Source organism: Alligator mississippiensis, chromosome 1 (genome assembly GCF_030867095.1).
Source record: "Alligator mississippiensis isolate rAllMis1 chromosome 1, rAllMis1, whole genome shotgun sequence".
NCBI lineage: Eukaryota > Metazoa > Chordata > Crocodylia > Alligatoridae > Alligator > Alligator mississippiensis.
Genome location: NC_081824.1, coordinates 449,091,617 through 449,103,843, shown reverse-complemented (window position 1 = coordinate 449,103,843; position 12,227 = coordinate 449,091,617). Strand labels below are relative to the sequence as shown.

The 12,227-nt window shown below is 48.2% G+C and overlaps 1 long non-coding RNA gene across 2 annotated transcripts; it reads left to right on the top strand.

Moving 5' to 3' along the window:
* Window positions 1–713: 713 nt before the first annotated feature.
* LOC132248292 (uncharacterized) lies at window positions 714–11,375 on the top strand. Of its 2 annotated transcripts, none has more exons than XR_009459458.1 (3): window positions 714–973; window positions 4,848–4,952; window positions 10,716–11,375. It is a non-coding gene; the product is annotated as an uncharacterized LOC132248292 (long non-coding RNA). The 2 variants fall into 2 exon arrangements; XR_009459459.1 differs by lacking the exon at window positions 10,716–11,375 and adding an exon at window positions 6,653–7,663.
* Window positions 11,376–12,227: the final 852 nt, after the last annotated feature.

Genomic DNA, 12,227 nt, shown 5'->3' with positions numbered 1-12,227 from the left:
ATCTCAAGGAAAGACTTCCTGGTATTGCCTTTGTTGCCATAACTGGCAGGTCCCCAGTGAGTGGAAGCCTCTTGTAGAAAAGACTTGGAGGCTGATTGCTTTGGTCCAGAACATTTACAGTGAAAGTCCTGACGTTAATTGTGTTCAGCTGTGGTAGATAACCACAGCCTTGCAATGGCCCGCTGTAAGAACTGCTAACTAATGTTCTTGGGTGTGATGAGGCACTAGCCTAAGGGAGACACTCCAGCAGTAGCAGAGAGGGGGACCAGATGAGCTGTGCTTTTCTAATTTCTTATTTCTATAGGGGGAATGTGATTATTCCTTCTGCTAGTGTGGACTGATGGTCCTAGCCCCTTGTACTGTGTGGTCAGAAAATGTGTTTCAATTACCAGCTCACCTAAATCATGCCATGAGACTAAAGCAGGTCATTAGTTAATTTGCAAGGTGTTTGACATTAGCCAGAAGTGAACAAGAGAACAAATAATGCCTAATGTATAAGTGCAGCTCAGAAACTTCACAAAGGAAATAAACTAAGCACAGATTTGGTCCTTAAACAAGGAACAAGAAGTATTAGTGCAATTCGCCAAAGAGATCACGCAGCTTAAGAAGTGCGGGCAGCCCTAATTGCTGATGAGGTGCAGGTGGAAAGGATCAGGCCACGGGGTGGACCCCGCCCCCTCCCCCGCAGTTGAAAGAGCCTAGCTGAGAGCGCATGAAGGGGAAGGTTGTGCTTGTTGTTATAGTTAATACGGGGGAAGTGGTTGTTTGTTTTGCATCTAGAAGGGTACTGTTTCTGCTTGTTAAATTTGAGGGATTGGGGTTTTTATGTTCCTCTCTTTTCTGAGAGAGGCTCAGAATAGGTGGTGTGTTAAGGGGCTTGGAAAAACATGTGATTGTGTTTTGACGAGCTCAGTTTGCAGGAGTTGTAGTTCCTATGTTTTCAAAGCTGTGTGGACTGTGTGTTTACCTGCAGGTATGTAGTGCTCTCAAATATTTTATTTATCTTGATTTAGAAAAATATGCTAGTGCCCCTTGTTCCCTTAATAGTTGTACATGTGGTGTTTGGTCACTCTAGTCACTGTCTCTAACTTTTCTGCCCAAGTATGCTGCGGCAACTTGATGCTTTTCCTCTTGAAAGGAGGAGTACTTCTGGGCTCTTCTGTAGTTACAGCATGCTTAATGTTGAACTGTATGATTTTTAACTTGACGAGAGTCTTGAAACTTACTTCTTGCAAAGAGGCTGGGATAATTGGAGGTATCTAAAACAGTATAGATGGTATCAATGAGCAGTTTTCAACTCGGTTTAGCGGAGGTGGCTTCAGAACTAGTTGGAGCGCTCCTCCAGTGTAACTCTGGTTTTGGAAGCCCTAGGAGCTGAACTAAATGCTTTGCTCTGTGCAGCTGATTCGGAAAGCCTGTGTATATTTAGTGTAGTCGGCTTTGGACTTTCTGTACTTCCATTTGCTCCTCATGTTACTACATATGCATATATCTTGAGAAGCTTAATTCCTAAGCCTGTAAGGTGGGTTGAGACCTGTGGCTGCAAGGTGTACTAGACTCCTCTGCATACTAACCCTTTCTGGAGTTGCTAGATGCCATTCAGGTTTAAAGAAGGGAAAATGGGGGCTTAGGATTTGCACACAGTGGAGCGTCTGGAGGGCCAAAGCTCGGTGTAGGCCTAAATGCAGAACAGGCTCAAAGCAATAGCCCATGATCCTGGTGATCTTCTGAACTATTCCAGGAGATTTAGATCACTGTCAACGGGCTTGTACACCTAGACGCTTGTGGTTCATATGGCATTGGAAACTGTCTGCCTTTTTTGTTGTGTCCATGGCCAGCAATACCTGTTCTTATGGTTGATTGTGATGGCACAGTAGTCTTTCCCCAGGTGCTGCTGCAGTTGAGGGAGTGGGTAGAATGAAAGCTTCCAGTCCAAGCAGCCCCTCAAATCTAAATCTTCTGCCTATGACTGCCCTGCAGTTAATGCTGTAAGGGCTCTAGCTCACTTGCTCCCTGTCATGCCAAGCAGTCTTGAGTGTACTCCTAAGGTGAAGTCATAAGGTCCTATCACTAAGATGCTTCTGTGACCACCTTTGTGACTGGAGAGCCTGTGAGCTAGAATGGACCAAAGCAGGGTGATGTGGCCCACAAAGCTGTGTTTTAGTATTATTTACTGTCCTGTGCCCCTAGACCTTAGAACCACCACACTTAGGAAATATGAAGCATGGTACCCAGATGTAACTAGCCATGCTTCACATTACAGGTTGGAAACCTCTTGTTTAGGGCTGCCCACCTGGGGGCTAAAATGTGAAAATTGGGACTGATGGGTGTGGGGGTTGCTCAGCCATTTTAGTACTGCTACTGTAGCAGGTATTTCTAGGGCTGCAAAAGATGTCATGTGGTGTGTGGAGATGAAGTGGTTTGCCACTGATGATAAATCAAGTTCTTTCTTCCTCTGTATTTGCTTAAGCATGGTGCTTGCATGAAAGCCTGAGTTGACCCAGGGTTGCATATTTGGGGGTGGGAGGGAAGGTGCTGCTTGTTGGTTTTCTGCTCTCTCTGGCTTTGGTTTTATTTGTTTAGGGCTCTTCCCCTTGCCTGGAGTTAGGGCCACTCCTATCCACTGAGGCATTTTGAGTCTTGAAATGCCTCCTTAACAATAAGAGGGAAATGTTTTTAACCAGTACCAAGCCCTATGTAGCACCCATCTCTGGTAGTAGCTAAGCAGGCTACTGTTGACCAGTGAACTACCAGCATGGCTGACCTCTGCCTCTATGCCAGGCAAGGGATGGGGCACCCTCTTTGGAGCAGAACTCGCTTGAGCTCTATGCTAGTGGAAGCTGGGAGAGTAAAGCTAGTTAGCTGGGTAGCAAGTAGGGTGGCCATCCTAGCAGAAAACCAGGATGTCCTCTAATCGGTCTTCCATTGATACAAAACTGGATGCCTTTATATCCTCTATTTCTCTCCAAGTGAAAAATAGAGGACATAAAGGCATCTGGTTTCGTATCAATAGAGGACAACTGGACTCTTCTCTATGATGAACACCCTACTAGTTAGCCCCTGGGGTTGTCCTTGCTTGTGCTCATGCAACCTTGCAGAACTCTGCTTACCCCAGAGATTGTAGCACAAGTAGGTATGTGGGTTCAATGTGAAGATGAGGGTGAGACACAGAATCTTTTGCCTGTGCTGGAGAAGTGGTCAGGAACACTTGCAAGGCTGGATTGGGGCCTGAAAGGCCAGGGCTAAAATGCATTTTGGGATGCAAGATCATCTGTCGGCCTTGGAAAAGAAAGCAAAGCTCTGTGAAATCCAGTTGCTTGGTCTGTTTCGTCATCTCTGTTCTTCCTAGTTCTGTGCACACCACGCTTGGCTGTCCAATTCTGACCTAACCAAACTTGGGACAAGACACTGAGGCTCTCCACAGTCTTTCTGGCTGCTCCAGCAAAGCCTGCCTAGACTTGCATATAGTTATCTTCTCAGCAGTAGCTGAAGAAGTATTGGGTGTGGCTTACCTTAAAACCTCACATCTGCAAATCCTTGTATTTGCCAGGATTTCTCCTGAGCATTCTTTGCCAGCCCTTCGAACTCTGGGCTGTCTGCTGCTGTGGCTGACTAGGCTGCCGGGAGTTGGGGGAGGCAATGTTCTAGGCAGGAGCTCTGCATCAAGCAGAGAGAGGAAGAGCAAAGCTTGAGGGGATATATGTGATCTCCGTAGTCTGGAAGAAGTTCATTAGAAATGCTTCTTCAACCATCTTTGCATGGCAGGGAGGAAACCTGCAGCGAGTTGAACAAGTCAAGTTGACTTGTCATGGGCAAGAAACAGTTGAGTGAGGGTTGTATATGGAGGTAGTCTGCCTGTGCAGGGCTGGGTTGTAACAGTCCCTTGAAATTGACTTCTCTTCCCCAGCGGAGCTAGCTGTGGAGCTAGTGGAGATCTTGGAATGAGTAGCCCTGGCTGGCTGCCAGGGGAGCACAACTCTGCTGCCCAGAAGTACACAGCAGTGATGCATCCTCTCTCTACTTATCAGCAGGGTTCCTGCAGAGTGAGCTACTATCTTCTGGTAGCATCTTCTCTTTACTGGGGGTTAATTTTGTCCCGTGTCCCCAGGTGTGCCACCTTACCAAGGCTTGGGATAGTGCAGATGGCACCTCCCTGCAAAAGGCAATGGCCTGATGGTCAACTAAGTAGCTTCCTGTTTGGCAGGGTTTAAAATGGGTGTTGCCAAAAGATGTGAGGCGGTTCTGCCTTTTCTCAGCTATTGCATCCCTCCAGTCTATATGATCCTGGGGTGGGGAGGGGGTTAGAGCTCCAAGCTTCTGCACATGGGGGTGAGTTGTAGTATCAGCTTGTAGAGGATGAAGGACAGCAGAAAACCTGGTGCTGCTTGTGAGGCAAAGCTAATACATCCTTATCGTACACCTCTGACCATTAATGCCTTTTACAAGAGCGAACCCAGTTTCTCTTCTGGCTTCTCAGGTGGTGTGTGTTACTTCAGTGTCAGTGTTGTTCCCGTAGCTTAAACCAGGGCAGGGAATGCTCTCACTACAATTGAGCAAGAAGAGAATTAACCCAACCATCCTGAGATCAGCATCTGGATGGATACTCCACCAAACACCTGGAGATTTTTATAGCTCTCTTCTCTGCAGACTGTGACCACTTAGAAGAGGATGGACATTTCACCTTCATCCTGTGCTGCCGCTTCCCTCCTTTCTTTCATGTCAGTTGGGCCATTTTTTTTTTTCTTTTTTCTTCCAGACGGTTTCTAATATGGTCAAATCAAGGGTGGGGGTTTTGAGTATAAGGCCAGGACTTATATATTCTCTGAGCCTCTCTCTCCTGTGTTTAGTTGCCAGGGCACGGACAGAGGAAAGATCTTGGAGCATCCAAAGAGGAACGGGAACTTGCAGTGGATCTGCTTGGAGGACAGTGACTGTTTCTGTATGGCTGCATGGTAAGACCAAGCTAGGTTATGATGTGGAGGGGTGAGTTGTTGAGGTGAAGGTTCAAGTTGCTATAGGGCACCCATGGTGATAATATCAGCTGGTGCATGCTTCCAGGTAGCAAGTCTTCCTCCCCCTTCATTTGGTAATGATGGATGAAGTCATTATACCAGACGTATGACTCAATTCATGGGAAGTGACCTGTCCTGCCAACTCGACTAAGATGTGTAGTGCTTGTAACGGAACAGTCCCTCGCTAAGAGGGCTTACCAAAGGAGGTTATAACCATAGGCAAACATGGGTACCTCTTCAGTCTATGCCTACACAATTTGAGGCAAGTGCAAGGATCTATACATGGATGAGATGCCTTGAGATCCAGTAGTGGTCATTTAAAAGGAACTGTTCAGCCATGGTTGTACTCTTGACCCTACTGGAAATTCCATTAGTCTTGTTAGGAACCAGCCGAGGGACAAGACTATCAAAATACGGTGAAACCATCTTCTAATGACTAGTGAGAGAGGCATGTTGAGACGCTTCCATGGTATAAGGTTGCTGGCTGATTATGTTAGTTTCTTTCCCTAAGCCAATAGCCTCCTTGGTCTTGTCTGACTGGAGAGAAGACTTGTGAAGGGCTGGAAGGTTACTCCAGAGATCATCTAGTCTAACCTGCTGGTTGTGGCTGGAACATCCCTACCCTGACCATCCCTTTGAGCCATAATCTAATCTCTACACGAGACTACCCTCAACACAGACCTAATGCACTGACCTGCTGCAGGTAAAGCAGGGGAGCCATGGCTGCCCATGTCTTGCCCCTAGAAGGTGTTGTCAATACAGGCTGGAGAGATCCTGACCAGAGGGTTGTGCCCTGCAACACAGAGGAAGGCGGCAACCCCTCTGCCCCACAGCCCACACCAATCTAACCCTGGGGTAAAAGTCTTTCCTAGAGACCCATGTGGCCATGTGTCTGACCCTGAGTGGAGGGGTAAAGGCCTTTATCCAGGAGCCTCCAGCTTTGCTCCTAGCAGGAGAACTGGCACACTCCAGGTGAAGTCCCCAGTCTTGGCTTAGCCAACCCCCAATGCCTCTGGGGAGGCTTAGAAACACCCTGATATACACAGCAGAAAAAAGAGGTGTGGAAGATGGGGATGGGAGCAACAGGTAAAACACAAGCATGGAAAAAACCCAGAGTAGAAAATGGGCATATGTATGCCTAGATTATCCCCGCCCAGTGGCTGCCCCACCTCTTCTTGAATGCCTCCAGGGATGAAGAGTCCACAGCTTCCCTAGGCAGGCTGTTCCACTGGCTGGCTTCTCACGGTGGCTTTCTCCCAGATATCCACCCTAAACTTACTTTGCAACTTAAAGCCATTGATTCTTACATCCTTCTCCCTGCAGTGAGTGAGAGAGAAGGTGCTTTTCCCTCCTCCTTTCTGGCAGCCTTTCAAGTAATTCCTTCAAATGCCACTTGGGTCAAACTGGTCCCTCTAGATTATGGATAGGACACAATCTCTGTTTTGAAACCTTTGCTGAAACAACATGCCGTCTCTTAAGAAGGAATGGGGCTTCAAGCCAGTGTTTCAGTAAGGCAGTGAAATGATCTTTCTTAATGACATTGGCTTGCCTGTAATCCTCCGTATCGAATTGGGCATGTTGGAAGCATGGTGCTGAACCTCCCAGTCTTATCATTAATCCCATGATACATATTTCTGTAGACCTGTGTGACTGACTGTATCAGCTCTGTTTGAAGAGACAACACCCAAGAAGAACCCTATTTTTCTGCAGTAAACCCAGATGAAGAAGAAAAAAAAATAGCTGGGACACCTTTTAGAAGCTTCGAAACCAGACGGCAAATAAAGGTGTTTTGGAATTGCTTGATTCGTTAAGCCCCTCTCAAGGATGCTTGTGGGAGCTGACTTCTTTCCATGTTTTGGAGTGGTCAGTACTACAAAAGCAACCAGGTTTTCATGGATAATGGAGAAGATGTGTGCATCTATGACCCTCTGAAAACAGGTTGGTCTTCCCTTCATAATTAACAGTAGTTGGGACACAAGTTCTGCCAGCACCTGGTATCGTAGCTACATTTGCCAAGAAAACCATCTTCATTGGTGTGCAGTGATGCTTTTAACATTGGTCTTTTGGCTCACAATTTTGTGTGAGCTACAGCTCATGATGATGCTTGCCAGTTCTTCCTTGTTCTTCAGCGTGGTGGCCTTTCCTTGAGCTAAGCTTCCTGCAAGGGAATGGTAACCATCTTGCCTGCCTCTAAGGGTTTGGGGACATTGGTTGTCAGTCCTACTTGAATGATGGCCCTGAGCAGAGATGTCCAGAACCTCAATCGGGGCCCGTCTGAGAAGTGAGCCAACTCGTAAAGTAAACACAGGTTTTCAAGGCAAGTATGAAAGTATGATATAGTTTAGCTACTATGAGCCCCTCGGGAGCCAGACTCCTGGAAATAGAATTTGGTGGCTGTCAATTTAGCCATTTCTCAGGACTGTAGGGTTTTGTTTTTTTTGTGTCCTCACAGTAACTCCACCTTCAGTACAGGCAACCTGCTAAGGAAGTGGTCTCTTTGTAAGCAATGTGCTACTCTGATAGATTGTCAGGTCCGTTGTCTTCAGTGCTGAAACTTATTCCTCCCCCAAGCCCTTGCTATCTGTCAAGCAGTGCAGCTAGGGCAGGCTGGTCTTGTGTAATTGGTAAAATTCAATAGTAACCTTCTCAAAGGTTGCAGTGATAATGCCTGTGCAGAACTACTGCAAGAGAATGCCACTGCACATATTACCCAGCTGGGAGAGCTCCCTCAGCCTGACTAAGGATGTTTATACCCTGAAGCTTGCAAAGAAGAACTTTTTTTTCCAACTGTTGGCTTGTCTAATAAAGGATGGGTAAATGTGATACAAAGAACCTTGTCTTGCTGTCCTTAAACTAGCATAGCTACAACCTAAACAGCCTGGAGAGCTGCTTTTTCACCTAGGGTGGAGCTGAGGGGGTTGATTTAACTTAGTGGCTCAGTAGCTGCCTGATGCCTCCTAATCCCTCCTCTCCACAGGTGTTAATGGCCCTTGACCTTGACCTACTTGTGGTAGCTTCTCTTCTAGGAATTGCCTTGTCTGTCATCCACTCCTGGTACTGTTTCTCGCTCCCCCCAGCATGTTCAGTAAGGGTGTGCAGCTCTCTAGGAGCTGGCACCTGGTGGTGAATGGGAACAGTTGGGACTAGGGAGAGGGGCAGGGCTAGAAGCAGGCTGAAGTGGGTAGTGGTGCAGCAGTGGGGAGGTGGAGGGAGATGCCAAGGTGAGGTGAAGGGAGCTCCTGCAGTGACCCTTTCCTGGGTTAGTCCTGGAGCACATGATGGAGCCTGAAGCAGTGACACAACCAGGGTGGCAGAAAGCCCTGCAGAGGTGGATGGGCAGGGCTGTCTTCTGGGGTCGGGATGCTGCCAGCAGCTGAAGCGAGTTCTCCCCTGGCAGTGTCTTAGTCTTGGTCTGTGGAGGGTGGAGGCCAGATGGCACGGTGCAAGGTGGGGTGGGGGTTGGGGGGGGCAAGGTGAAGCTTTTGGTGCCCTGTATCCACATGCCTCGTGGTCAGGGTCTGTGAAGGTGGTTGGGGAAATGGATTTGGAGGGCTTTGAGGAGAAGGGACCTGAGAGGCCTTAAGCGTCTAAGTGGGGGGGGGGGGGGCAGTTGTAAGCAAGGGGCCTTAGGGGGCAGTGGGCCTTGTGGGGAGTGCATGGTGAGTAGGGTTGGAGCCTAGCCAGTGCAGGGAGGTGTGGGGGCAGCTGGGTTTTGGGGGGGAAGCTGGGTTCTGAGAAAATGGAAAAAGGTTTGTGGGTGAGGGGGGAGCAGGGTATGCAAGGAGCAGCAGTGAGGTTTGAATATGTGGAGGTGCCTGAAAGGACCCAGAGAGCTGGAGCTGGGTAGTGAGGAGTCGGGCAGGCTGGGCATGAAGGGTTGCATCTGTGCAGGATACTGTGGCTTCAGAGGGTAGGGAGGAGGCAGGGTAGGACTTGGAGGGGTGTGAGGAGATTGATGGGTGGGAGAGGGAGGTCAAGGGGCTCTTGAGGTGGCAGGGGCAGCATAGGAAGGGCAGGGAGAAGCACTTCAGGGCCTTGCAGAGGGTTGGGGTGGGGGGTGGATGAGTGTGAATGCTGGGAGCAGATCAGGCTGTGGGCTCGGGCAGGTATATCTCTGCCTGACGGGCATCATGTGCTCCACACCACTGGAAGAAGCAGTGAGCAGTCAGGGCCTGGATGTCTTTTCCTGTTTTTTCTAGGATGACAAACTGAATAACGTATGTCAAGACCCCTAGCATAGTAGTAAGGCTTTTATTTCCTTCATCACTGGTGGGGGAAAAAATATTCATTGTGCTGATAGAGCAATGCACCAGACAAGGTAACTGCCCATGGAGTCCAGTGATACCAAGTACCCAGCTGCTCTCTTCAAATCACAAGTGTATGACATGAGCTGCCCTGAAATACCTACCTTGAATTCCTCTTCTTTTACACTGTCTCCACACCCTATGAAGGTGGCTGGCCCTGTATGCATGTATTATAGGGTTTGTATGCAGCCTGCTAAAACTTCAACCAACACGTTCTCATCCCTGGTCCCCAATCTCGGAGAATGGGGCAGACGCATGGATGGAGCAACTCTTCTGTAGCCCGGTCAGTAGAATCAGCCCTACCTCCGAGTGAGCCTGCTGGTTCCCTGTGTAGGAAGCGGCCAATATTTGAATGCAGTGGAGTCGAAGGACTTGATGGTGATCCAACAGGCTTCACCACTTCTCCTGAGATTGTGTGGATCATATATTGAGACCTTGGGGCCTTCAAAATTTGTAGCAGCTCTAGCATCTCGGGGGCAGCAGTGGCTCTTGGCCTTGTCAGACACGAGGCATCCCTCAGTAAATGTCTCAGCTCTTTCTTCTGCTTTTGTTTTTATACTCTTGGCAAGAGAGCCCGCTTCATTGTTTTTCCCTACTTGAAAAGAAGTAGGGAAGATGGTAAGAGGTCAGGATGTTTTTGATGCTGTCCTATTTGCAATCTGTGGCGCCTATTTCTCTCCTGAGATGCATGTTTGCTTGCTTAACAGTGCAACCTTGTGAGGTCCCCTGTGGCAGCTGTGAGAGGATCTCAAGGCACTCTGCCATGCTATAGCATCCTGGTAGAGAATCACTGCACTAAGGGCTCCCCAGATTAGTTCAGGAGCTTGAGACCAGCATCACACTTCCACAGCTTGGTGCTGTATAGTATTGCAGGTTAGGACTGTCCTGGAACAGCCTCCATCCCAGTCCACTCATGTATTGCCTTCCTTATAAACAAAGGATGCTAAGTTTCTCTTTTTGCTGGGGTGGGGGCAGGGGCATGACTGTGTGTGTGTGTGTGTGTGTGTGTGTGTGTGTGCTCATTGAAGGAAGAGAATATAATGGTATTTACAGTAATGTGAATGTGTGCATGCACACCTATAATGGTACCTGGATGAGCCCAAGTCAGAAACCCTGTGTTTGGGGGAACTTCAGATCAACAGCACAACTTTGCATATGTCTTGTTCTAGTGCGCTAAGCTTGCTCATGGTTCTCCTGGTTGGGATGCTTTGGGTCTTGGGTACAGAACAGACTTGACAGCTTCTATCCATCACCAGTGAAGGGAATCGCAGTAATTGTGGGCAATAAAACTTGTGGCTCGTTCAGCTTTATAGGCATATAGGTCCTTCATCTTTTGCATTTGTAAGCATTTAACTATTGTCTTGATGCCACTTACACCCTTGTGTCTCTCTCTCTCCAGAGCCTCAGGCCCGACACCAAGCAGAAGTTCTGAAGTGTGAGGCCCAAAAGAGGCTTTCCAAGCTGGTGACCTGGATGAAGAGATGTGGGAAGTCTGAAGCCTGCAGGAAGTTTGAAGCCTCTGTGAGCAGATATACCAAAGACCTGTCAGCTGTTGCTCGACTAAGGCAGTGGAAGATGGAGAGCCAGCCCAGCTGCCTTTAGCAGCGGACCAGAGTCCCATGGCACTGCTCTTCTCCCCAGCAGTGGGCCAGCCACCTGTTTTCCCCAAACCTTGGGACTTGCCTCATCTCTTCACAGCCTGACAACAGCCCTTCTGCTATCAGGGCTTCTTTTGCAGGCTTGGACAAAGACTCAAGGTACAGTCACAGTTCCCATAACTATCACTGCCCAGTTGAGAGAAGCAGCAGGTGACGCATCTTCAGCCTGATGCCCTGTTGTCACATACCAGAAGCAAGAGAACATGTGCTTGCTCCAGCACGTGTCCAACAACCCACAAGAGTGCAATAGAGACCCTCGCTTAAACCAGTGGGGGAACTTGGGAGGGAGGTAGCACGCACTGGCAGCAGCTGACTTAGAATCTGGGAAGTTCTCCAACTTTCCCTTCAGTCTGCCCTGTGTTTTGAGGTGGCTTGTTCCAGTACCATCACAAACGCTGTGACCCCTTCTTATTCACACTGCTTGGTTTCTCTGGAACTTTTTGCAACTGAACCAAAGCAGTTCTTGTTTGGATTGCAAAGGTGTCAGTTAGGTGGGGTTTTCCCCTTACTGTGCAAGATGCAAAATCCTCCCTTCCAGAACTGTCTCTTGTATACCATCATGGAACGCTGCTGCTGCCTGTCGCTGTCGTGTTTCCTTTTGACCTTGGCTTACAGTCTGTGCTGACATAGCTGCTAGTGGGGTGTTTTGGTTTTTAGCTTTTTTAAATGTGGGCAGGGGGAGGGGGACTGTTGCAAGGAACCTGACACATGCATAGAGAGATGTTGGCTATAATAGAAGCATCTGGTTAGATCAGTTCCTGCTACTAACTTTTCCATGCCAAAGGGCTGATGATCTGCATTGGGATGATCTGTTTGATCATGTTGTCTTGTTGCCTTTGCTCCATTTGCTCTGGCTTTGTTGGCCAGCAAAGGACAGGAAGAAATGAGTACATCAACTGATGGTCACACCTGTAATACTTGCTTGGTGGTCTGATAGAAACAGTCTATTAGACATCTCGTGCTTCAGCCACATGTCTGTAGTGTGGCATAGGATTTGGAAATGGCCAAGAGTGGCAAAAGTAAGGCTTACGATAATATCTTCTCAAAAGATGAAATAAGAATGTACTGCTACTAGTGCTTTCCAAGAAACAACTTTTTTTCTTTTTCCACCGGACCAGTTCATGGTATCCTTGACCAAGAGACTTCCTTCTGTTTCCCCAGGCTGTGGCTTCTTAGTGCATAGAGCATGCTGATCTAGACTAGCATGAGCACATAGTATCCCTAATACCAGCTCTTGCAAGGTCCACAGTCTG